The sequence below is a fragment of the Xenopus laevis genome, chromosome 1L, assembly GCF_017654675.1.
Source record: "Xenopus laevis strain J_2021 chromosome 1L, Xenopus_laevis_v10.1, whole genome shotgun sequence".
Taxonomy (NCBI): domain Eukaryota; kingdom Metazoa; phylum Chordata; class Amphibia; order Anura; family Pipidae; genus Xenopus; species Xenopus laevis.
This window is the reverse complement of record NC_054371.1, coordinates 5,705,756-5,733,692: the sequence shown is the minus strand read 5'-3', so window position 1 is coordinate 5,733,692 and position 27,937 is coordinate 5,705,756. Positions and strand designations below refer to the sequence as shown.

Below are 27,937 nucleotides of genomic sequence, written 5' to 3'. Positions count from 1 at the left end.
ATATGACAATGAGAAGAAAACTTGAATTTCTGGATCCTATGAAACTGCAGGGATGAATGTGTTCTTGCTGAGCTCAGAAATTATCCACCAACAAAATGAATGGAAGTGGTACTTGCCTTTTTCTCAGCAACTTAAAAAGCTTTAGTTAATCAATCGGTTCCCTGATTCTTTGAATATTTCAATAGCAGAGGCATCAACCAGCCACTCGGTCCTGAAGGTGACCTAATGTCTATTCACAATCAAATGGTTTGGCTCCAAAATGTGTAATAGTGAAAGACCACTGACAGGAGAGAGAGGAAGGAGCTACATGAATGGAGACCAGAACTATAAATTGAAATAGCCAGAAATGTTTTGAACATTTCCCAGGATCCAAACACTAAGGTGCACATTAACTAAGCTTGAGTGAAGGATTCAAATTAAAAGACTTTGAATTTCTAAGTATTTTTTTGGGTACTTTGACCATCGAATAGGCTACTACGACCTTCGACTTTGATTCGAACGATTCGAACTAAAAAATGTTTGAATATTCAACCATTCGATATGCAAAGTACTGTCTCTTTAAAAAATACTTTGACTACATACTTCGGCAGTTTTAACCTACCGAGGTACAATGTTAGCATATGGGGACCTTCCCCAGCACTTTTCTAAGTTTTTTTGATTGAATAAAAATCGTTCGATTAAAATCCTTTGAATTGTTCAATCGAACGTTTTTTATTTGATCGATCAAAGTATTTGCGCTTACATCCTTTGAATTCGATATTCGAATTCGAAGAATTTTACTTCGAGGGTTTATTAATCCTCAAAATTCGACCCTTGATAAATCGGCCCCTAAGTCATTTTTACTGTTTCCGATTTTTTGGGGAGAAGAATGTATTAGAATGACCAAAGAAATGTGTAAAAATGTGTTTTTCCTTTAATTTCTCCTCAATAGGAGATGAAAGCTGCAAGGGACTTGTTAATAAACAGAGCATGTTTTTTCTGCTTAAAAAACATTGCTGTCTGGCCCTGGAAGCTATAGTGTTCTGGAAGGAAAGGGCAATCCATTCTAGTTGGCATTTTGGAGCACACGTTCCACAGGAAGACTCTCCTACCATTGCAAGGAGCAGAAGGAGACATGACCAGGTGATTGGGAGTTATATTGATTGAGGAAATCTAGAAGGTGAGCCCAGACAGAGGCTGATGAATTTGTGTACCTGGAGGGAAAGTCAGAAGGACTTAGTGCAATGCCGAAATATTGGAGTGTGGAAGCCACCTGGTATGATGAAAACCTTTAGAGTGGGGAAAGTGTGAATGCATAATGCTGAAACTTTATGTTGGGAAAATGTTGCTGAAAAAAACCTGTGTTTTGCCTGAAGACCTGGTGTCCCTGACTTTATGTTTCTGATCCTACATTACCTGCCTACCATAGCTAATTTCCCCCAAAAATTGTGTGTACAGTAAGTACTATAGTCATGAGCCAATCTGCTCTGTTTTTCCTTGCGGAAAAAAAATTGTAGAAAAGAAAATTTGGTAAATGGCAAAATTTCAAGTGCATTTGAGCCAACAAATTAACATTTTTTTTCACTTGAAATGAATGGCCAAATAGCTTCAATAGGCATTTTTTCTTGTGTCAAATGCATTGAAGTCAGTAGTGTTTCAGGACAGGAGTGATATTGTTATTGCATTTTGACTTCTTTTCTTACTTTAATTCTATATAAAGTTCTATTTGTTTTCTGCACATGTGTGGTTCATTTGTCCTAGTGAAATCTCTGAACAGTATTAAAATGGAGATTTTATGTTCTTCTTCCACAACATTACTTTTCCTTGTCTTCTTCTCTCCCCTTCTTTTTTTGTTTTGCCACCATATCTTTTAACATGAACATGTCACGACCGGCACCCAATACCAGAACAAGTGCCAAGCACCCTGGTCTCAGCTTCACCAGTAGTGTGACCACTGTTGTTCTTCGGGAGGAGCCCTCAGCTTCCTTGGGTGCCACCTGGACTTAACGAGGGGTGCAAGGCGAGATGTTCTGGCTGGCAAAGGGGCACGGCTGTTAGCAAAGTCTTTTGGGCCAAAGGTCACGGTACAAAAGGATTAGGCAGAATGATGGTCAGACAGGCTGGGTCGAGGCAGGCGGATATCAGAATCGTCAGGCAGGCAAGGGTCAAACCGGGCTGTCAATCAATGGGTTAAGCTGGAAGAGTTGTCGTAGGCAGGCAAGGGTCAGGATACAGAATGCAGAGTAGTCAGGGAACAGGCAGGGTCAAAACCGGATAATCAGGACAAACAGGTACAGGATCAGATGCACAAGGTTCAGGAACCACTAGAAACCAAGTTTAATAAGAATATGTGGAGTGAAAGAAAAAACAAAAAGGATCATTGTCAGACAAGAAAGGAAAATATGAAATGAAAGAAATGTGTAAAGTAGAAGGCAAAGCTGAAAGAAGAAGAAAAAAACAACTTGGATCTTCTAAGGGATTGAACCCCTGACCATGCACACGTCTGCCATCAGAATCATTGTTAACACAGAAAGTTTAAAATGTCCTTATCTTTATTACACTTGCTATGCAGATATTGGGAAAAAAAGACATGCTTCCAATAGCTCCTTGAGAGAGCACAGATCAGGAAGAAAGCTCATTTTGTCCCAGGTGCCCCCCATCGAGTCACCAGCAGAGAAACAGGCTAGAGGGCTGAAAAGTAGTAAGTAGGTGTTCTGGCTATTCCATTGAGCATCGGTTCCCCCATTTATTATATATTACATTTATGCCTTATCAACTATATTGGAAACATTTCTGGCTATCTTTTTATCCAGTTTAATTTTTACGCTAAACTATTTCTTTATAATAATAACTTACCACCTAAGGACTGTGCACTTCTGACAAATCTGGGCATGTGTTTAGCTTTAGTCCATCACAAGAAGCATGTCAGGCTATGTAAAACAATATACCCTCTGGCAGCATCCAGAGGCCAGAGACACTTTCAAGATGGTGTCTGGAAACAATGTGACAATATGTGAATACCCCAGGGGCTTTATCTGTACACTGAAAAACTAAAGATGGACATACACAGGCAGATTAAAACTGCCTATATCGGTCCGTTAGACTGATTCAGCAGCTTATCTAAGGGGCTTCCAATGGGTCTCCCTGATCAATATCAGGCAAAAAATAGGCCAGATATCAATTGGGAAGGTTTGATTTTTCTGGAAACCGAGGACCGCATTGTCTAGTTGATGTGGTCCTACGATCCATCGGTGCCCATTCTCTTTGTTGTAATCCGATCATCGGCCCTAGGGCCAAATGGTCAGATTTACCCAATATCGCACTGCCATGGGTGGTCATTTTGGGGAAAGATCTGCTCATTTGGCGAGTTCGCCAAAAGAGTGGATCTTATCATGTATGGCCTCCCTAACACCTACCTCAATGAGGATCATGGTACCATTGTGACTGTATGAAATGTTCACACATCTGTGAGTTTCAGCAAACATCTTACTGAAGTCTATTGGAACCATTGTGAATAGATGTCTGTGACTTTGCTACCCTCAAGGATTTAATGCTGCTTTTTCAATCTTCATTTGTAGGTTAGTATTGCAAATACTGTATCTATTATCTCAGTCCAAAATATTTGTATCTCCATGCATTTCCAGAGTATATGTAGTAATGTCTCAGGGGAGGGACTACAATTGCAGCATTTGAAGTGCCTGGAAACATTTTGTTCAATTTGGAATTTGAATCATCCTGTGATAAGTTTGTAGTTATTTTCCTGTACTCTACAGTTTCTTTGTCCCATAAATGACTTGAGAATGATTCCCTCTAGCTTGTGTAGAGCTGGTCACCTGTGGTACCCCTAAAAGTATATTACACGAAACTCACAATTTGTTGACATTTAAAGTATTCCCATGGTGGGAGTGTAAAATGCTGTATTTGTTCCCATCTGGGAAGAACTGCCTTGGGGCATATATGAAAAGTACCACTTTTGTATACTTGGGGGAAAGTCAGGATTATGTATTAGGGCTGTAAGTAGTGATTTCTCAGCTTACAGTAGTTTTGGATTTGAGGGAGTCCGAGGTCTGTAATGTGTATGTTATGAGAGGATGTTTATCTGGTAGGCTGTAATGATTTGTGGGATGTAACTAGAGGAGGAGCTTCAAAATTTGTGAGGTTTATGTCTGCTCAATTGGTCAATCCAGGCTTTACTGTGTTTTTGGTAAGTCCAATCTATGATGCATTGCAACACACATGCTTGCCAATATAATTGGAAATTTGGTGGCCATATTCTACCTTCATTTTTGGAATGTTGTAAAGTAGTCAACCTGATACACAGTTGTTTGTAGTTTCATATGAATTTGAGAACCAAGTTATTTATCATGGTGATAGTCTATTAGTGGTTTTAGGGGATGAGTTTGGAAGGTATATAACAGTCTAGGAATAATTTTCATTTTAAGAGTATTCACTCTACTAAACCATGAAAGCAGCCTTGCAGAAAAAAATATATATTTTCATCTCTTGGACTATTGCAAGATAATTGCTATTTGCCCACTCTTTATAGTTCTCAGTCAGAGAAATACCTAAATAGGGCAGTTTGTCTTTTGTCCACTTAAAGGAAGATTTGTCTCTTAATGATGTCACTAGTAGGGGGACAGGCCAATAAGTGCACTGGATTTGTCATAGTTTATTTTAAAGTCACTCAGGAGGCTACATGAATGTATCTATTGTATTTAGACTAGAAGAAAAGAACTTTAATTTGAAGCAACGTAGGGGTTAATCACAGTGAGGACAGTGAGGTTGTGGAATGGCTGATTCAGTTAATGCCTTTAGGAATGGCTTGGATGAATTTTTGGACAGACAGAATATCAAAGGCTATTGTGATACTAAACTCTATAGTTAGTATAGGTATGGGTATATAGAATTTGTGTGAAAGTAGGGAGGGGTGCGTGTATGGATGCTGGGTTTTCATTTGGAGGGGTTGGACTTGATGGACTTTGACTTTTTTCAATGCAATTTAACTATGTAACTATGTAACTATGTAGGATAGTGTGATTGTAGCTTGAGTAAGTATGAATATGAGGTCATCTGCATGAGGACAGATTTTGTGCCTGCTGTGACACCATGGATGTCAGGGTTGTGACAGATGCTAGAGAGAAGTGGCTAAAGGGTGGGGAAAGTGGGGAAAGTGGGCACCCCTGTCTGGTGCCATTCTGTAACGTTATATGCTCTGAGAGAGAATTAATTATTTTAAGGCTAGCCATAGGATTGGCATAGAGAGGTGAGATCCATTTCAGAGTATTTGGGCCTATGCCGATGTATCTGAGACAGTGAAACATGAAGTCTCAACTCACTCTACTATCTGTAAAAAGTGCTCACCCTGGTGGTGCAGTGGGTCTGCCCGAGTGTGCGTGCGCACTTCCTGGTTTTACGTGCGCAATGTCGCTAGCATCATGACATCATCACACCAAGATTTAAAGGTATTTAAAAGGGCTTTGAGTTCAAACTCATTGATCATTGTTAGGTCTAAACTTGTGCTTTTTATATCTGTTTGATTCTGCCTGTTTGACTATCCTGAAACTCTGTTATCCTGACTGTTGCCTGCCTGAGCATTCTGTACTCCACTGATCCTGACCTAAGCCTGTCTGCCAATTCTGATCTTTCCTGGATTTTGACCCTTGCCTGCCCAACTACTCTTTTGAATTCCACCTGTACCGACCTGATCTGATTGACCTAGCTTGAACTCTGCCCGCACTGACCCTGGCCTGCCTGACTGCGCTTTGTCCACTCCTTGAATTGTACCTTCCAACCAAAACCTTGCTAACAACAGTGCCCCTTTGCTCATCCAGAACCTTTGCTTGGCTCCTCTTTTATCAAGACTTGGCAGCATCCAATTAGCTGAGGGCTCCTCCCGAAGTGAAAGGCAGCTGTTAAAGGCAGAAGCAAGAACTGAGACCAGGGAGCCTAGCACTGGTTCTGGATTTAGGGAGCCGATCGTGACACTATCAAAAGCATTTTCAGCATCAGTAGATAAGAAAAAAAGGGGAGGTCAGCTTCACTTTCCAGATATAATGATGTTAAGTACTTTAATAAGGTTATCTCTAACTTCCCTACATGCGATGATCCATGAGGGGGTTTAGTTCTCCATTAAACAACTTACACAATGCAGGATTGCTGATTACAATCTATTTTTGTTCTTTGCACACTGTATGGTGCACTGTAAATCAGCCCTATCATGCTTAAATCCAACTTGGCATTGGTGAGCTACTTTGCCTCTGTGTCACCTCTCCTGAAGGATTCAGCTGCCTGAACAAAGAGGAATTTTATGATTGTCTCCTTTCACCACTTCTTATGTCCATAGACTAAAGACAGACACTTTTTTATGTTCTTAATTTATTGTTTTTCCAAGTTAAACAAGCAGAAACTTTGACAAAAGATGAAGGAGGTATGGGTTCTAATAAACTGGCCAATGGGACAAGTGGACAGGCAGCTTTCAAGTTGTCACACATAGTATGGCTGCTTTTCTGTTGTTCTGATAGTTCATGCAAAGAGCACAAATGAACAGTTGGAAATGAAGAGGAGCTGCCAAGGTTAAAGCTATATGATAAATAACAAATATAAATGATTTTTGTATGAAAAGGTTCCAGTGTATTTCAGATTGTTATATCATCAGTTCACAGTGAAAGTAACGTCACACTGTTATTGCATCATAATATTACACTGAGACATCATCATAACATTGCAATATATTTACAAGAGTTACTATAGATGCGCCCCACAATACCTGCTAAATCTTTTTTTTATATAGGAGAAGTTTTAGGGTGGGGAAAGAGGTAATTTACTCTGGTCCTTCAGCATCACAGAGACCTCAGGAGGGGATAGAATAGTTGGAATTATTCATTAAATTTTCGCTAATAAGGGACATCAGATCTGACCAGATTGGAGTATTTCATATTTATAATCTCATTTATGGCTGAGCCAAAGCACATTATAATCTCTGTCAAAGAAGCAGAACCATGTTGATTGTTTTGGTTTCTGTGGGTTACTGCCCAGGTGCACATTTGTCAAGTAATAAATGAGACAACAACAGAAATTGTGAGTTTTATAAAAAAAAAAAAAGCGATTAGGACATTACATGTGAAAGCCTAATGTATTTCATGCATGTTGGGGCACTTACTCATAGGCTGTCTCTAAAGGTAATAAATGAGGCCAACTCTGTTTTATTAAATGTCTCACCTGTGTGTAGCCAAACACACTCAGTATCTGGGCTATGGGTACAGTGGTTTCTGAGACAAGATCCCCAATAAATCCAGCAAGTGTTCCCTTTCCCACACAGGAGTAATTAGGAACCGGCTCCCTGGATCCAGATAATATCTGTAATATACTCTTTATAGCCTTCCGCGGGTCTCCACAGGAATCATATATACGGTATCCAAGAGTTGTGTTGTGTTGCCCAAATTGATTTTTATTAATGCGGTCAATCATATACATAAAGTCCACAAGATATCTGTAATTTGGGGCACTTGGACTGAAAATAAATTGCTTTGTTAAGTTCAATAACTGTAGTATATTTCTGAGTTCTAACCAAGCTATTTTTATGCAATTCTTACAATTCTTTATACTAAAACTGTGACCCACTGCCTCCTGTTTCCATAACAATTATAAAAACTCACATCACTTTAGAGCAGGAGAAGCCCAATATTATCAAAGGAAAGGAATCACCATTAATGTTAGTGGAAAAGGTTGGGAAGTGATGAAAGAAAAATGAAAAGTCACTGATAAATGTTGGTTCAGCTGAGAATCACAGATAAATGTGTTTGGGCTTCTCTATATATTTCAAGAATAATTGAAGAGAAAAGTGGAGATTGGGGGATTTGTTTTTGCTCTAGAATCTTATAGGTTCAATATTTACATTTTACACAAATTCATTTCAGATGTAATCTGTCACATTATTGAGAACAACCTATGACAATGAATTCAAGAAAACTTATTGAAACCAACAATAAAGTAAAAGTAATAAGGTACAAAAGAAAAAGTAACATAATAGGGTTATGTACCAAAGACTAAAGTTTGGCTTCGTCTAGTAACTCACAGCAACCAATAAGATATGAGCTTTCACTAAAGTGCCCAGTTAATGTTACCTGATGTGCAACCCTTCCACCATTTATTATATTCTTGTCTTAGATCTTTATTTTCTACTCAGCAAACCCAGAGCAGAATGAATGAGAGGCAAAAACACACAATATCCAACTGTTTGTTGCGCTGATTGAGTTAATTGTAGTTAGCCACCTTGGCTTGTTTAATGGTAAAAAGGGCAACTTACACAAAACACGTCAGTCCTTTGAAATAATTCGCTGGCAGAAACATACTGACAGTCATCACCCCTCCGATCATGATGTCTCCTTCCTGAATGTATTCATATTCCTCAGCTGTTTTAATGATCTCCAGATGACAAGCAGGTTGGATGATTGGGGTCTCAGATCTGCAGGGTCCCACACACATTACAATTAGATAGAACAATATTTTTATTACAGGAGTGTCTCCCAGCATTGCATGGAATATAATGCACCACAAAGCAAGGCAGAGCATTCCCCCCAGTATGTCAGTAACTGGGGAGCAAATCATGAATGTGGTGTTTGGCAGCAAATGTAGAACAATGCAAGAGAACTGGCAAATCCAATCTCATTTTATAGAGAGCAGAGAGAGAGAATATAGACACAGGCACCAGGGGATCTCTTCTCTATTCTGAATGTGCTTAGAATTATTATCTGTTTTATAGTTAAAGAGTCTGAAATAAAGTCCTTCAATTTATTGGATATTTTAGTTCCTTGGCTGGTGTACATGCTATAGCACTTTGCATACTGTACTGGATGAACACAGACTGATGTTGAATATATAAGACCTTAAATCAGTGGCTTAAGTAAAATACAGCAAGTCATGGGGGGCTTTGAAGGTGCAAGTTGCCCCTATGCCTTTATGAGTGTGGCTTAGATTATTTTCTGGGTGGCCTGGCTCAGTATAATTGGCATTGCTTTAAATACATCATTATGGACTGTATCTATAAGGTTTTATATACATATAGTAGTAGTGATCAAATCTGTACATATTAATAAAAATTCTGGTAAAGGAATATACCCATTATCAAATATGGTACAACCATGGCCAGAAATAAGGTTGCTTAGACTGTAATAGAATCATTAATAAACAATCATTAGTCTGAGGCCTATATAACCTATGAACTCTGGTTTCTTTTCATTTTCTATTTCTAAAGCAAATGTCAGGTCAATCTTTTCATCATCATCATCATCATCATCATTTATTTATATAGCGCTGTCAAGATACGCAGTGCTTTACTACAGATACAGCAAACAGGGAATAAATGGTGGATAACAAGCAAGGATTACAAAGTACAATATGTTTAGAAGGACCTAGAGACTAGAGTTTACAAACTAAAAGGTTAGCGTACAATTGAGACATTAGGATTATATAAACACTTTGTCATTTTTGATACAGCAATGATTAACTAGATGGTGTCGTTTCTGAAGAAACCACAAGATGTTGGCTTTGAAACGCAAGAGGTGTTGGGGCCAGTCGCCCCTGGTGCATAGAGAGTACACAAAGTTGGTAGAATCTGGTTTAAAACGGTGAAAATTGAAGCAGATCAAATTGTACCATTAAAATCAATCAGAAAACCTGATTGGCTGTTTTTGGCTCCACCCACTTTTAAAATTTGAATCCCAGTCCCCCTGTGACCGACTGTGAAAAGTTTGATGTCCCTGCCATTAACTGTGAAAGAATGGCAGCAACTTATATATTGACATTGATTAGCAATAGGTAACATTTGATTGGCTGTTTTAAGCTCCACCCAGTTTTCTGAATTTTAACCCCAGTCACCCAGTCATGGTCTGTACCAAGTTTGGTGCCTCTGGCTTTAAAACTGTGAGAATGGCAGTATTTGAAACTTTTACATTGAAGTCAATAGGTAAAATCTGATTGGCTGTTATTGGCTCCGCCCACTTTTCCTAAATTTTGACCACAGTCACCCAGTGAGTAATTGTGCTGAGTTTGGGACACTTGGCATGGACGCCGTAATAATAGCAGCAATTTGGCGTTTTTCATTAAGGTCAATGGCTGAAATCCGATTGGCTGTTGTTGCCCCGCTCCCTTTTTTTCCTAATTCTGAACCAGAGTCACCAAGTGACTAACACTTTAAGGTTTCGGAATCGTGACATTTCACATGTAGAAATGGCAGCAATTTTATGATTTTCTATTGAAAATCAATGAATGACATTTGATTGGTTGTTGGTGGCTCCACCCACTTTTCCTAACTTTGAAGTGCAAACACCCAGTGAGCACATTTGTGATATTTGAGGTCCATGACATCAATAACGTGCAAATGGCAGCAATTTTAATTTTTCGCTTTGAAATCATCAAAGAAATCTGATTGGTTGTTTTTGGCTCCACCCACTTTTCCAGATTTTGATCCCGGTCCTCCAGTGACCAACTGTGCCAAGTTTGAGGCCCCTCCCATGAACAATCTAAGAGCGGCGACAGTTTTAACTTTTCCCATTGAAACAAATGGCTAATATTTGATTGGCTGTGGTAGACTCTGCCCACTTTTCCAAATTCTAACCCCAGTGGCCCATGGTGCCAAGTTTTGGGTCTCTGGCTTTAACACTGTGGGAATGACAGTGTTTGACATTTTCTCATTGAAGTTAATAGGGAAAATCTGATTGGCTGTTTGTTGCTCCGCCCACTTTTTGGAGTCCCCAAAATGTGACAGAACTTTTCAGGTTGACCCCATGACTAAGTGACCCAAGTTTGGTGAGTGTAACTTTAATGCTGTACGAGTGGCAAAAGTTTCAAATTTTCCAATGAAAGTCTATGGGGAAAAATGGGGTCTTTGGGGGGCCGCCACAGGGCCACGGAGGGTGGGATCGCTTAACAGAGCACAAGCAACCTATTCGGGTATGAGCCCAACAAGTGTGCAAAGTATCATAATTGTACTCCTAAAACTCTGGGAGGAGTAGCGTTTAGAAAATTGCTAAAATTTCATTGGCTGTTGGTAGCTCCGCCCACTTTGGGGTGCCCCCCCAAAATACTTATTTTTATTCGGGGTGACATCAACAATATGTGGTCCGAGTTTGGGGAGTGTATCTTCAAAACTGTACGAGTGGCGGCGATTTGAAATTTTTCCCTGTCAAAGTCAATGGGAAAAAAGGGGTCGTCGGGGGGTCGCCACAGGGGCGGGGTGGGTGGGATCGCTTATTAAAGCACAAGCAACGTACTTTGCTATAAGAGGAATAAGTGTGGAAAGTTTGGCGCTTGCACCCCTAAAACTGTAGGAGGAGTAGCGTTTAGAAAATGGGGTTCGCCAATAATAATAAGAAGAAGAAGAACGAGCTGAACTCGAAGAACAGTATGTTGGCTATTTCATAGCCAACATAATAATAAGAATAAGAACGAGCTGAACTAGTAGATCAAGATGTTGGCTTTTTCAAAGCCAACATAATAATAATAAGAAGAAGAATAAGAACGAGCTGAACTAGTAGATCAAGATGTTGGCTTTTTCAAAGCCAACATAATAAGAACGAGCTGAACTAGTAGATCAAGATGTTGGTTCTTCAAAGCCAACATAATTAAGGTACATTGAATAAGCCTCTTTAAACAGATGGGTCTTTAAGGAGCGCTTGAAAGTTTGGAAGGAAGGAGAAAGTCTGACAGCTGAGAAGTGAGAGAAGATCAGAAGCAGAGCGTAGGTTTCGTGAAGGAGAGTATTTGGAGATTAGAGATGAAATATAGGGAGGGGTTTCATTATTAAGGGCCTTGAATGTGAGTGTAAGTAATTTGAATTTGATTCTAGAAGAGATTGGGAGCCAGTGAAGGGACATACATATGGGAGCAGCTGATGTTGAGCGGCGAGCTAGATGAATGAGTCTAGTGGCCGCGTTTAGAACAGATTGGAGTTGTGAAAGGTGACTTGTTGGAATACCTGTGAGGAGTAAGTTGCAGTAAACAAGGCGGGAGATGATGAGAGACTGAATCAGTGTTTTAGTTGATTCTGAACTGAGATAGGGTCGTATTCGAGCAATGTTGTGCAGTTGAATACGGCAAGATTTTGCAAGTGTTTGAATGTGTGGTGAAAAAGACAAATAAGAGTCTAAGATGACTCCTAGGCAGCCTGTGTGGTGGAATGCAAGGTGGTGAGTGATATCTGAGGGACAGGGGAAGATCTTGGAGGAAATATAATGAGTTCTGTTTTAGAAAGGTTCAGTTTCAGGTAGCGCTGTGACATCCAGGAGGAGACAGCAGAGAGACAGTCTGTGACTTGGGAAAGGACAGAATTAGAAAGATCAGGAGTAGACAAGTAGAGTTGGGTGTCATCAGCATAAAGGTGATACTGAAGTCCAAATGACTGAATGAGTTTTCCTAGTGAAGTTGTATAGAGTGAGAACAGCAGGGGGCTAAGAACAGAGCCTTGAGGAACTCCAACAGAGAGTGGGAAAGTAGTAGAAGTAGAGTTAGAGAAGGAAACTTTAAAGGAACGGTCAGACAGATAAGATGTAAACCATGAAAGAGCAGTGTCACAAATGCCAGATGAGTGTAGAATGTCAAGGAGGAGTGTGTGGTCAACTGTGTCAAAGGCCACAGAGAGATCTAGAAGGATTAGAGTGGAATAATGACCTTTAGACTTTGCCAGTAGAAGATCATTGGTTACTTTGGTGAGTGCAGTTTTTAGTCGAGTGTGATGGGCGGAAGCCAGATTGCAGGGGGTCGAGGAGGGAGTTGTGAGTGAGATGCTGGGTCACTCCTTGTAGCTTGGATATTTTGATTATGTATATGCAGAAAGAAACATGAATGTACAGGAAGATAACAAGTCTCAAGTAGAGATGTCGCGAACTGTTCGCCGGCGAACTTGTTCGCGCGAACATCGGGTGTTCGCGCTCGCCGGAAGTTCGCGAACGTCGCGCGACGTTCGCCATTTTGGGTTCGCCATTGTTGGCGCTTTTTTTGCCCTCTCACCCCAGACCAGCAGGTACATGGCAGCCAATCAGGAAGCTCTCCCCTGGACCACTCCCCTTCCCTATAAAAACCGAAGCCCTGCAGCGTTTTTTCACTCTGCCTGTGTGTGCTGAAGAGATAGTGTAGGGAGAGAGCTGCTGCCTGTTAGTGATTTCAGGGACAGTTGAAAGTTTGCTGGCTAGTAATCGTTTTGATACTGCTCTGTTATTGGAGGGACAGAAGTCTGCAGGGGTTTGAGGGACATTTAAGCTTAGGTAGCTTTGCTGGCTAGTAATCTACCTTCTACTGCAGTGCTCTGTATGTAGCTGCAGTGGGCAGCTGTCCTGCTTCTGATCTCATCTGCTGACTGCTGCAATAACAGTAGTCCTTGTAAGGACTGCTTTTATTTATTTTTTTGTTGTTTTACTACTACTACTACTACTACTACTATAAGAGCCCAGTGCTATTAGTCTAGCAGTGTTGGGGAGTGGGACTGGTGTGCTAATCTGCTGCTCCTAGTAGTTCAGCAGCACCAACTTTAATTTTTTTTTTTAATATTCATTTTTTTTTTATTTTACTTTTTTTTATTTTACTACCGCTGTAGTAGTGTATAAGTTGACCTTTTAGGCATTATTTGCCCTGTAGGCATTATTTGCACACTGTTTTCTTCAACCCGCCATCGAGCTGTGTGACCTTGTTCACATTCTGTCTAAATATCCATAATATTACCGTCTCCAGAAAAAACACCGGAGTCACTTTTTTCAAGCAGCCATAATATATTTTACGTAATCCGTATCCACCGCTGTAGTAGTGTATACGTTGGCCTTGTAGGCATTATTTGCACACTGTTTTCTTCAACCCGCCATCGAGCTGTGTGACCTTGTTCCCATTCTGTCTAAATATCCATAATATTACCGTCTCCAGAAAAAACACCGGAGTCACTTTTTTCAAGCAGCATTCATATATTTTACGTAATCCGTATCCACCGCTGTAGTAGTGTATACGTTGGCCTTGTAGGCATTATTTGCACACTGTTTTCTTCAACCCGCCATCGAGCTGTGTGACCTTGTTCCCATTCTGTCTAAATATCCATAATATTACCGTCTCCAGAAAAAACACCGGAGTCACTTTTTTCAAGCAGCATTCATATATTTTACGTAATCCGTATCCACCGCTGTAGTAGTGTATACGTTGGCCTTGTAGGCATTATTTGCACACTGTTTTCTTCAACCCGCCATCGAGCTGTGTGACCTTGTTCCCATTCTGTCTAAATATCCATAATATTACCGTCTCCAGAAAAAACACCGGAGTCACTTTTTCAAGCAGCATTCATATATTTTACGTAATCCGTATCCACCGCTGTAGTAGTGTATACGTTGGCCTTGTAGGCATTATTTGCACAGTGTTTTCTTCAACCCGCCATCGAGCTGTGTGAGCTTGTTCACATTTTGTCTAAATATTGATAATATTATCGTCTCTAGAAAAACCACTTGAGTTACTTTTTTTCAAGCAGCATTCATATATTTTACGTAATCCGTATCCACCGCTGTAGTAGTGTATACGTTGACCTTGTAGGCATTATTTGCACACTGTTTTCTTCAACCCGCCATCGAGCTGTGTGAGCTTGTTCACATTTTGTCTAAATATTGATAATATTATCGTCTCTAGAAAAACCACTTGAGTTACTTTTTTTCAAGCAGCATTCATATATTTTACGTAATCCGTATCCACCGCTGTAGTAGTGTATACGTTGACCTTGTAGGCATTATTTGCACACTGTTTTCTTCAACCCGCCATCGAGCTGTGTGAGCTTGTTCACATTTTGTCTAAATATTGATAATATTATCGTCTCTAGAAAAACCACTTGAGTTACTTTTTTTCAAGCAGCATTCATATATTTTACGTAATCCGTATCCACCGCTGTAGTAGTGTATACGTTGACCTTGTAGGCATTATTTGCACACTGTTTTCTTCAACCCGCCATCGAGCTGTGTGAGCTTGTTCACATTTTGTCTAAATATTGATAATATTATCGTCTCTAGAAAAACCACTTGAGTTACTTTTTTCAAGCAGCATTCATATATTTTACGTAATCCGTATCCACCGCTGTAGTAGTGTATACGTTGACCTTGTAGGCATTATTTGCACAGTGTTTTCTTCAACCCGCCATCGAGCTGTGTGAGCTTGTTCACATTTTGTCTAAATATTGATAATATTATCGTCTCTAGAAAAACCACTTGAGTTACTTTTTTTCAAGCAGCATTCATATATTTTACGTAATCCGTATCCACCGCTGTAGTAGTGTATACGTTGACCTTGTAGGCATTATTTACACACTGTTTTCTTCAACCCGCCATCGAGCTGTGTGAGCTTGTTCACATTTTGTCTAAATATTGATAATATTATCGTCTCTAGAAAAACCACTTGAGTTACTTTTTTTCAAGCAGCATTCATATATTTTACGTAATCCGTATCCACCGCTGTAGTAGTGTATACGTTGACCTTGTAGGCATTATTTGCACACTGTTTTCTTCAACCCGCCATCGAGCTGTGTGACCTTGTTCACATTTTGTCTAAATATTGATAATATTATCGTCTCTAGAAAAACCACTTGAGTTACTTTTTTTCAAGCAGCATTCATATATTTTACGTAATCCGTATCCACCGCTGTAGTAGTGTATACGTTGACTTTGTAGGCATTATTTGCACAGTGTTTTCTTCAACCCGCCATCTAGCTGTGTGTATTATCGTTTCCAGAAAAACCAACTGAGTTTTTGTTGTTGTTGTTGTTTTTTTAAAAATAATGCCAGGCAAAGGCAGGCCGCCACGCAGAGGCCGTGCTAGGGGCCGTGCTGCTATGCAATCCTGTGGCCCTAGCAAATTTCCCAGTTTTAAAAAGCCAATGACCCTGAACTCCCAAAATGCTGAAGAGGTAGTTGACTGGCTTACACAGCACACCCCATCCTCTACCGTTTCTAACTTTACCACAACATCCTCCTCATCCTCCACTGCTATGGCCACCCCACGTAACACTTCCTCCACCACCGGTGCCCCTTCTTCACTGGGGTCAGAGGAGTTATTTTCCAATGAGTTTCTTGAACTGAGTAATGCGCAACCATTATTGCCAGAAGAAGATGAAGGAGATGAGGACCTTACACCAGATTTAATTCTGGCAGAGAACACGATAGAGATGGACATAATGAGTGATGAGGAGGAGGTCCCCGCTGCTGCTTCCTTCTGTGATGTGTCAGAAGAAATTGATGCATCTGAGGAGAATGATGATGAGGAGATTGATGTTTTGTGGGTGCCTAGTAGAAGAGAGCAAGAGGAGGGTAGTTCAGATGGAGAGACGGAGAGTCAGAGAGGCAGTAGGAGAATAAGACTTAGAAGAAGCAGGGAGGACAGCCCGCAGGGATCAGCAGGGCAACAACATGTATCGGCACCTGTGTTCAGCCGGCCAACGCACCCGCCATTGCCGCCAATACCGCCAACTCCGCCAACTTCTACTGTTACCGCCAGATCGCACACTTCCAAAAAGTCAGCAGTGTGGGATTTTTTTAATGTGTGTGCCTCTGACAAAAGCATTGTAATTTGCAATGAGTGCAGTCAGAAACTGAGCCTTGGTAAGCCCAACAGCCACATAGGTACAACTTCTATGCGAAGGCACATGAGCGGCAAGCACAAAGCACTTTGGGAGCAACACCTCAAAGGCAACAGGCAAACTAAAAGCCACACTCCTTCTGGTCCAGCATCTTACTGCTCTACCTCTGCTCTCCTTGACCCGTCTGAACCACCCTCCACTCCGCCTTCCACCTTGACCACCTGTTCCCATTCCCAGTCATCTGCCACCAGCCAAGTTTCTGTGAAGGCCATGTTTGAGCGTAAGAAGCCAATGTCTGACTGTCACCCCCTTGCCCGGCGTCTGACAGCTGGCTTGTCTGCACTCTTAGCCCGCCAGCTTTTACCATACCAGCTGGTGGACTCTGAGGCCTTCCGCAAATTTGTAGCAATTGGGACACCGCAGTGGAAGGTACCCAGCCGCAATTTTTTTTCTAAAAAGGGAATACCACACCTGTACCAACATGTGCAGAGCCAAGTTACCGCATCTCTGTCACTTAGTGTTGGGCCAAAGGTCCATATGACTACTGACGCATGGTCCTCCAAGCATGGTCAGGGCAGGTATGTCACCTACACTGCCCACTGGGTGAACTTGGTAATGGCTGGGAAGCAGGGAATGGGTAGCTCAACAACAACAGTGGAGTTGGTGTCACCGCCACGGATTGCACGCGGTTCTGCCACCACCTCTACTCCTCCATCGCTCTCTACCTCGTCTTCTTCTTCTTCTTACTCTGCTGCTGGGTCCTCCTTCTCCTCCTCCACACCTGTGCACCCCCAGCTCCCCCTAGGCTATTCGACGTGCCAGGTACGCCGTTGTCACGCTGTCTTGGGGATGACGTGCCTGGAAAGCAAAAACCATACCGGATCTGTACTCCTGTCATCTCTGCAGTCACAGGCCGATCGGTGGCTGACCCCACACCAACTGCAGATCGGAAAAGTGGTGTGTGACAATGGAAGCAATCTGTTGGCAGCGTTGAGACTAGGCAATTTAACACATGTGCCCTGCATGGCACATGTGTTAAATTTAATAGTCCAACGTTTTGTCTCCAAGTACCCAGGATTCCAGGACGTTCTCACCCAGTCCAGAAAGGTGTCGGCCCATTTCAGACGTTCCTACACAGCCATGGCACGCCTTGCTGACATTCAGCAGCGCTACAACATGCCAGTCAGGCGTTTGATTTCTGACAGCCAGACTCGCTGGAATTCAACGCTCCTTATGTTGGAACGTCTGCTGCAACAACAAAGGGCCGTCAACGAGTACCTTTTTGAACTGGGTGGTAGGACTGGATCTGCACAGCTGGGGATTTTTTTCCCCCGTTACTGGGTGCTTATGCGCGATGCCTGCAGGCTCATGCGACCTTTTGAAGAGGTGACAAATATGGTCAGTCGCACCGAAGGCACCATCAGCGACCTAATACCCTTCGCTTTCTTCCTGGAGCGTGCCGTGCGACGAGTGACAGATGAGGCTGTAGACCAGCGTGACGAGGAGCTGGAAGCGCACGATTTCTGGTCGGAATCACCAGAACGAACCCAGGCACCTGCTGCAACGCAGGGAGAGGTGCCAGAAGTGGAGTCAGAGGAGGAAGGTGGCTTTGTGGAGGAGGAGGAGGAGGACCAACAGGAGCAGGCTTCCCAGGGGGCTAGTGGTGACCTTTTGGGGACCCCTGGTCTTGTACGTGGCTGGGGGGAGGAGACCGTGGATGATGCAGTCCTTGATAATGAGGAAGCGGAGATGGATAGCTCTGCATCCAACCTTGTGAGAATGGGGTCTTTCATGCTGTCATGCCTGTTGAAGGACCCCCGTATCAAGAGGCTTAAGGAGAAGGACCTGTACTGGGTCGCAACGCTACTAGACCCTCGGTACAAGCATAAAGTGTCAGAAATGTTACCAACATACCACAAGTCCGAAAAGATGCGGCATTTACAAACCAGCCTGCAAAACATGTTGTACAATGCTTTTAAGGGTGATGTCACTTCAGGAACTCATCAACATTCCAGGGGCAGAGGTGCCAGTAATCCTGCCACGAGCACACCTGCAAGGACAAAGCCCTTTGGCCAGTCTGTAACGTCAGACATGCAAATGTTTTTCTGTCCAAGGCAGCGCCACAACCCTTCTGGATCCACCCTCAAAGAACGCCTCGACCGGCAGGTAGCGGACTACCTGGCATTAACTGCAGATATCGACACTCTGAGGAGCGATGAACCCCTGGACTACTGGGTGCGCAGGCTTGATCTGTGGCCAGAGCTGTCACAATTTGCCATGAACCTCTTGTCTTGCCCAGCCTCAAGTGTGCTCTCAGAAAGGACCTTCAGTGCAGCAGGAGGGATTGTAACTGAGAAGAGAACTCGCCTAGGTCACAAAAGTGTCGATTACCTGACCTTTATTAAAATGAATGAGGGGTGGATCTCGGAGGGTTACTGCACGCCGGAAGACTTGTTCTGACTTCTATGCAGCTGTCCTTCTCTTCAAGCCTCATGACTCCACACACAGCTGTCCTTTAGCGTCCTCCTCCTCCCTCCGCCACCGTTACAAACTAGGGTGCAAACCCTACTGGTTTAATTTTTTCTGGCCTCTGTGCTTCAGTGGCTGCAACCAAAAAAACTGGGCAAACAATGTCTACAAGGTCAACGTATGGCAAAAAATGACTATTTTCAGCATTTATATGGCATATTTTTTCTGGCAACTGTGCTTCAGTGGCTGCATCCAAAAAAATGCATATTTTCTGCATTTATATGGCATAATTTTTCTGGCCTCTGTGCTTCAGTGGCTGCAACCAAAAAAATGCATATTTTCTGCATTTATATGGCATAATTTTTCTGGCCTCTGTGCTTCAGTGGCTGCAACCAAAAAAATTTATATTTTCAGCATTTATATGGCATAATTTTTCTGGCAACTGTGCTTCAGTGGCTGCGACCAAAAAAATTACTATTTTCAGCATTTATATGGCATATTTTTTCTGGCCTCTGTGCTTCAGTGGCTGCGGCCAAAAAAACTGGGCAAACAATGCCTACAAGGTCAACGACGTTGACCTTGTAGGCATTGTTTGCCCAGTTTTTTTGGCCGCAGCCACTGAAGCACAGAGGCCAGAAAAAATATGCCATATAAATGCTGAAAATAGTAATTTTTTTGCCATACGTTGACTCAACGTATATGGCAAAAAATGACTATTTTCAGCATTTATATGGCATATTTTTTCTGGCAACTGTGCTTCAGTGGCTGCGACCAAAAAAATGCATATTTTCTGCATTTATATGGCATAATTTTTCTGGCCTCTGTGCTTCAGTGGCTGCAACCAAAAAAATTTATATTTTCAGCATTTATATGGCATAATTATTCTGGCAACTGTGCTTCAGTGGCTGCGACCAAAAAAATGCATATTTTCTGCATTTATATGGCATAATTTTTCTGGCCTCTGTGCTTCAGTGGCTGCAACCAAAAAAATTTATATTTTCAGCATTTATATGGCATAATTTTTCTGGCAACTGTGCTTCAGTGGCTGCGTCCAAAAAAACTGGGCAAACAATGTCTACAAGGTCAACGTATGGCGAAAAATTACTATTTTCAGCATTTATATGGCATATTTTTTCTGGCAACTGTGCTTCAGTGGCTGCGTCCAAAAAAACTGGGCAAACAATGCCTACAAGGTCAACGTATGGCAGTTGTTTAAAGAGAACAGTAGATTACTAGCCAGCAAAGCTACCTAAGCTAAAATGTCCCTCAAATCCCTGCAGACTTCTGTCCCTCCAATACAGAGCAGTATCAAGCAGATTACTAGCCAGCAAGCTTACTATCATCTGTCCCTGAAATCACTAACAGCTCTCCCCCTACACTATCTCTTCCAAGCACACACAGGCAGATTTTTCAGATACATTTTTGCCCTTGATCCCCCTCTGGCATGCCACTGTCCAGGTCGTTGCACCCTTTAAACAACTTTAAAATCATTTTTCTGGCCAGAAATGTCTTTTCTAGATGTTAAAGTTCGCCTTCCCATTGAAGTCTATGGGGTTCGCGAACCGTTCGCGAACCGCTCGCATTTTTGCGCAAGTTCGCGAATATGTTCGCGAACTTTTTTTCCGACGTTCGCTACATCCCTAGTCTCAAGGCTAGCTGTGAGATAAGATGGAAGCTGGCTCTATAAACAATATGTTATGGTACAGTCTTGGGTCTTTGAGGTTACTTAGAAGAACTAAAATCATTTTGAAAAAAGGTAATCATGGCTTTCTGCTGAATGTAACCAAAAGTGTCGGACTGGCCCGGGGTAAACTGGGAAAAAACCCGGTGGGGTCGACCCTTAATGGGCCCTCGTCGGGCCAGACCACTCTCCCTATCAGTTTGATAATAAAAAATAAGTTTTCTTTAGGCATTCATGCAGGAGAGCCGAGCAGCACCTTTCAAGCAGGAGTGCTCCTGGCACTTCACGGTAGGGGGTCAGAGGGCCCTGGACAGTAGTACCGGTGGGCCCCAGGCCCCCCAGTCTGACCCTGGCCGTAAAGAAACCAAAATCAGCAAAGGAGCTTAGGTAACACCATTTAAATAGGACATTGCGCTGCAAAGCCCTCCCCTCTGCTTCCCTTTAGCTCAAAACCACTTGAGCGCTTAGCTGAAGCCAAAAACCACTTCTCGCTACTTACACTTCTAGACCTCTCAGCTCTTTTGACTCGGTGGACCAGCCTCTCCTCCTCCAGTCCCTCTGTTCTCTTGGCCTTTGTGACACCGCCCTTTCCTGCTTTTCCATGACCCTTTTCGGTGTCTCCTAGTGTTCATTAGTGCGGGCCGCTGCTTGACGGCCTCAGAGCGGTCACCGGCGGGACGGCTTTCCCAGTGACTCAGATCGGAGGCTCCTAGAGCAGCTCCTCAAGTGGTTTCTGTAGTGTAGTGGTTATCACGTTTGCCTAACACGCGAAAAGTCCCCGGTTCGAAACCGGGCAGAAACACTGATGCTGCGCACCTTTTATTTCTTCGTTTCCCATAGTGCTCTCTCTCGCAGAAATGTATTTACGAATAAAAAGCATATTATACATCAATTGGGAGTCCACATCTGATTTATATTTGATTATGCCTAAGGGACTCGCCCCAGTTCTCAGGCGATCACATATAAAAAAGTCCTTTATCCAAAGATAGCTGTCCCAAGGCTTTTGTTTTCATAAAAATATTGTTTTATTAAATTAGCATTAAAAATCAATTACAAACAACCCCACCAGGCCCACCTTACGCGTTTCGCACCCTCCGGCGCTTAGTCATAGGTGTATCTGTGAACAGCATGTCCTCTGCGGGATTTATACCCTGTCAATCCCTCCCATTTTCTTTAAAACCAATCAAATTCTGTGAGGGATTAACCCTACTTTGTTAATTCACCTGTGTGGGGTGTTTGTATTCTTTTACATATAACATTGTTTGTAGATTCAGATATTATTTTGAATTTAACAATAACCATAGAATACATACATCATATATCACTTTAAGACAGTATAATTCCAAAAAATATATAAATTGCACTCACTTTTTTTGCACTTATTATTTAAAAACCGTCGTTAGCTCTCTCTTTGTTCTAGACTCCACAACCCCAAAAGCCTAGACATTTTTAACCTCTTCAGGTATAGCAGGTAACATCAAACTCATGGTTGAGGCCTAGGGGCAAACGTGTGCCCAAATGAAAAATCCAGAATACTTCTCTCCTTTCTAAAAGGCTCAACTGGTCACCTCCTCTCTCTCCCAATCTGACTCTCTCTATGCCTTGAATACTGAAAGATTCCAAATCCCCCCCATTACAGGCAGTAAAGTGTCTGGTAATATTACTCTTCTCCGCCATTCGTGGGTTTTTTATCTGGCCCATATGTTCCCTTGCTCTTTCCTTCAATTTTCTAGTTGTACAACCCACATATTGTATTTGACATTTAAGGCACGTGATCAGATATATCACATAAGTAGTATTGCAATTTATATATCCTTTAATGTCAAATTCCCTCCCTGTCACTGTTGATTTGAATCTTTTTGATACTTTCATATGCCTACACGTTATACATCTGTGGCTCCCACATCTATAGTTACCAATTGATGTAAGTGGCCCCAAATCTCGTCTTTGGCCTTCCTTTTTGAAATGACTAGGTGATAGCATGTCTTTCAGGGTATGGGCCCGCTTAGGAATGACATTGATTCCTTGGCTCAATACTCTGAAAAAGTGCTCATCACCATAAAGAATGGGCAGAATTTTTTTTACGATCCTAGAAATTTCATAGAATTGTTTGCTATATCTGGTAGTGAGTGCCACTCTATCTGACCAGTTTTGACTTTTGTTTTTCTTAGCACTAGTCCTCAGTAAATCCTCTCCATCACTCCCTTTTGCCCTCTGTAAGGCTTTCTGTATAGTTCTTTGCTTATATCCTCTCTCCAAAAACCTCAACTGCATGTCCTGTGCCTGGTTCCCAAAATCCTCACTTGTGGAGCAGTTTCTTCGAAGCCTCAAGAACTGTCCCACCGGTATTCCTTCTATTAGTTTTTTTGGGTGACAGGAAGAGGCATGCAGGAGAGTATTGCCACTACAAGGTTTACGAAAAATACTCGTGTTTATTGCCTGGTCTTCTACTGATAACATCACATCCAAAAATTCTATTTTATTTGGACTATATTGGCTAGTAAATCCCAAATTCAAATCATTTTTGTTAATATCCTTCACAAAATTACCGAATTCTTCCTGGGTCCCTTGCCATATACACAGAAGGTCGTCTATATAGCGCATGTATATTTTTAGATGGTCTCTCTGTTTTGCGGTAATATGGGTTTCCTCCCACCACCCCATATACAGGTTGGCAAACGAGGGGGCGAATTTCGCACCCATCGCTGTCCCCCGTTTTTGTAAGTAGAAATTGGCATCAAAGGAGAAATAGTTATGTTCCAAAAGGAACCCAACAGCATCCAACAGGAACTGTATAAGTTTCTCCGAATAATCACTGTATTTGGTTAAGTGATACCGGATCGCCTGTATGCCTTTATCGTGTGGTATCGAGGAATACAGGGAGACCACATCCAGTGTTCCCCATGCATTATTCTCCGCCCATCCGGCATCACTTAAACGTTGTAATACATGTGTGGTATCTCTAGTATAACTCTCTAATCGAACCACCATTGGTTGAAGATATGCATCAACCCACTCTGAGAGATGTTCATTTAGGGAGCCAATACCAACAATATGCGGTCCGAGTTTGGGGAGTGTAGCTTCAAAACTGTACGAGCGGCAGCGATTTGAAAATTTTGCCTGTCAAAGTCAATACGAAAAAAGGCGTCTTCGGTGGTCCGCCGCACGGGCGCAGTGGGTGGGATCGCTTACTAAAGCACAAGCAACGTACTTTGCTATAAGGCGAATAGGTGTGGAAAGTTTGGCGCTTGTACCCCTAAAACTGTAGGAGGAGTAGCATTTAGAAAACCGGGGGCGCTAATAATAATAATAATAAGAAGAAGAACGAGCTGAACTAGTAGAATAGTATGTTGGCTTCTTCAAAGCCAACATAATAAGAAGAAGAATAAGAACGAGCTGAACTAGTAGATCAAGATGTTGGCTTTTTCAAAGCCAACATAATAAGAACGAGCTGAACTAGTAGATCAAGATGTTGGTTCTTCAAAGCCAACATAATTAAGGTACATTGAATAAGCCTCTTTAAACAGGTGGGTCTTTAAGGAGCGCTTGAAAGTTTGGAAGGAAGGAGAAAGTCTGACAGCTGGAGGCAGAGAGTTCCAGAGAAAAGCAGAAGCCCGAGAGAAGTCTTGTAGGTGAGAATGGGCAGAAGTGACCAGAGGAGAAGTGAGAGAAGATCAGAAGCAGAGCGTAGGTTTCGTGAAGGAGAGTATTTGGAGATTAGAGATGAAATATAGGGAGGGGTTTCATTATTAAGGGCCTTGAATGTGAGTGTAAGTAATTTGAATTTGATTCTAGAAGAGATTGGGAGCCAGTGAAGGGACATACATATGGGAGCAGCCGATGTTGAGCGGTGAGATAGATGAATGAGTCTAGCGGCCGCGTTTAGAACAGATTGGAGTTGTGAAAGGTGACTTGTTGGAATACCTGTGAGGAGTAAGTTGCAGTAATCAAGGCGGGAGATGATGAGAGACTGAATCAGTGTTTTAGTTGATTCTGAACTGAGATAGGGTCGTATTCGAGCAATGTTGCGCAGTTGAATACGGCAAGATTTTGCAAGTGTTTGAATGTGTGGTGAAAAAAGACAGATAAGAGTCTAAGATGACTCCTAGGCAGCCTGTGTGGTCGAATGAAAGGTGGTGTTGTTTACGGTGAGTGATATCTGAGGGACAGGGGAAGATCTTGGAGGAAATATCATGAGTTCTGTTTTAGAAAGGTTCAGTTTCAGGTGGAGCTGAGACATCCAGGAGGAGACAGCAGAGAGACAGTCTGTGACTTGGGAAAGGACAGAATTAGAAAGATCAGGAGTAGACAAGTAGAGTTGGGTGTCATCAGCATAAAGGTGATACTGAAGTCCAAATGACTGAATGAGTTTTCCTAGTGAAGTTGTATAGAGTGAGAACAGCAGGGGGCCAAGAACAGAGCCTTGAGGAACTCCAACAGAGAGTGGGAAAGTAGTAGAAGTAGAGTTAGAGAAGGAAACTTTAAAGGAACAGTCAGACAGATAAGATGTAAACCATGAAAGAGCAGTGTCCCGAATGCCAGATGAGTGTAGAATGTCAAGGAGGAGTGTGTGGTCAACTGTGTCAAAGGCCACAGAGAGATCTAGAAGGATTAGAATGGAATAATGACCTTTAGACTTTGCCAATAGAAGATCATTGGTTACTTTGGTGAGTGCAGTTTCAGTCGAGTGTGATGGGCGGAAGCCAGATTGCAAGGGGTCGAGGAGGGAGTTGTGAGTGAGATGCTGGGTCACTCCTTGTAGCTTGGATATTTTGATTATGTATATGCAGAAAGAAACATGAATGTACAGGAAGATAACAAGTCTCAAGGCTAGCTGTGAGATAAGATGGAAGCTGGCTCTATAAACAATATGTTATGGTACAGTCTTGGGTCTTTGAGGTTACTTAGAAGAACTAAAATCATTTTGAAAAAAGGTAATCATGGCTTTCTGCTGAATGTAACCAAAAGTGTCGGACTGGCCCGGGGTAAACTGGGAAAAAACCCGGTGGGGTCGACCCTTAATGGGCCCTCGTCGGGCCAGACCACTCTCCCTATCAGTTTGATAATAAAAAATAAGTTTTCTTTAGGCATTCATGCAGGAGAGCCGAGCAGCACCTTTCAAGCAGGAGCGCTCCTGGCGCTTCACGGTAGGGGGTCAGAGGGCCCTGGACAGTAGTACCGGTGGGCCCCAGGCCCCCCAGTCTGACCCTGGCCGTAAAGAAACCAAAATCAGCAAAGGAGCTTAGGTAACACCATTTAAATATGACATTGCGCTGCAAAGCCCTCCCCTCTGCTTCCCTTTAGCTCAAAACCACTTGAGCGCTTAGCTGAAGCCAAAAACCACTTCTCGCTACTTACACTTCTAGACCTCTCAGCGCTTTTGACTCGGTGGACCAGCCTCTCCTCCTCCAGTCCCTCTGTTCTCTTGGCCTTTGTGACACCGCCCTTTCCTGCTTTTCCATGACCCTTTTCGGTGTCTCCTAGTGTTCATTAGTGCGGGCCGCTGCTTGGCGGCCTCAGAGCGGTCACCGGCCGGACGGCTTTCCCGGCGACTCAGATCGGAGGCTCCTAGAGCAGCTCCTCAAGTGGTTTCTGTAGTGTAGTGGTTATCACGTTTGCCTAACACGCGAAAAGTCCCCGGTTCGAAACCGGGCAGAAACACTGATGCTGCGCACCTTTTATTTCTTCGTTTCCCATAGTGCTCTCTCTCGCAGAAATGTATTTACGAATAAAAAGCATTCTAAGCCAGTTGAACGATTGGAAAAAAACAAAAACCCGGGCAAATGAAGTGAGTGTGTGGGTTATCATGAATTTTAACTGTGGATCGGGAGGTTTTAGGTTCGCCTCCTTACGATTAAACTGCATTTTGAAAAGAAGAAATTGTAAATGGGAAAGCCAAAGGCATTATGGCAGTCAGTGTTCCTTCTTTGCAAAGAAAGTCGGACAAGGGCCAAAGGTTTTTCAAGAGAGGCTTGCCGTGGGTCATCTGGAATGCTGAGTCGGTAAAATGGGTTGAAACTGAAAATGAATGGCAACTACCATTGTGCTGAGGAAATAAACACAAGCAACGTGTACAGAGCAGCCGCCACTTGCGAACAAGGGGTAGAGGGCGAACGCGGTCCTGGCCCGCAGCATGCCGTGATCGTATAGTGGTTAGTACTCTGCGTTGTGGGCACAGCAACCCTGGTTCGAATCAGGGTCACGGCAGCTTTTCACCCTTGCTTAAGCCTGGCTCTTTTCTAGCACTCAAACGAAAATTTGAAAACGGCTTTTCTTCCTCACTTTGAAATGGCGCGCCCTTGCAAACTGAATAGGTAGCCGTCGTTTCCTGTGGGCCGACTCTTTAGCTGGCTTTACGCATTACACTTGAATTGTATGACACAAATTCATTTGGAATCTCCGTCTGATGAAGGATTTTATTATGAAAACCACATGGCTTTGAAAACATTTCACTCTGCTCCCTTGTTGAAGAAATTTGCAAGCTTTACATTTATGGCAGCAAACATTACCCCAAATATTCACACCTTCCTCTCCTTCCCTATAAATGGGTGCTAACCAATTCTTTTATGTCCTTGCCTGGGAGAAAACAATTTAAGGGAGAGAAGGGCATTCCTGAGCCAAAAAGCGGTCTGCTAAAAATCATCCTCCAACGCAGTTCTGATGTCTGTCCAACAGATGTACTTGAGGCGCTTCAACGAGTAACAACAACATAACATCGAGCTAATTAAAAGCCTTGTAATTTTAATGCATGGACCTGAGACTCAACAGAATTATTTGTCCCAGCTGCTTCAAAGCCTTTTTCAAGCAAGTCACACCATGAGCACCTCAGATGGGACTTAATCCCACAATCCCTGGTTTAGGAGGCCAGGCCCTTATCCATTAGGCCACTGGGGAACATGACGGCAACTTGGCAAAGTTTCTTTTAGTGCTCTTTGCATTCATAGCAAATCAGTTGAATGGGTTTTGGTGGGCAACGTTGTATCCTCTTTATTTAACTGAATGAGTCATGGGTTCCTTCCATTTGTACGGTGACATGTTTTAAATGCCTTCATAAAACTTGTGGGGCTTTTACAAGTCAGACGTCCTTGTTTGTAGCTCTGGACCCGTATTACACAGAACATTAAAAACAATTTCAGAAAATAAACACAATCATAATCGGCAACATTTGTGGAAAATGTTGCGCAAAAAGGTCACAAAGTCTTGTGTCAAAGTCTTGAGAAAGC

At 42.5% G+C, this 27,937-nt stretch overlaps 2 non-coding genes across 2 annotated transcripts; both read left to right on the top strand.

The window, feature by feature from the left end:
- The first annotated feature begins 21,443 nt into the window (after positions 1-21,443).
- On the top strand, positions 21,444-21,516 carry trnav-aac. Its single transcript has one exon. It is a non-coding gene; the product is annotated as a tRNA-Val (tRNA).
- A 4,786-nt stretch (positions 21,517-26,302) lies between these two features.
- Positions 26,303-26,375, top strand: trnav-aac. Its single transcript has one exon. It is a non-coding gene; the product is annotated as a tRNA-Val (tRNA).
- The last annotated feature ends 1,562 nt before the right edge of the window (positions 26,376-27,937 follow it).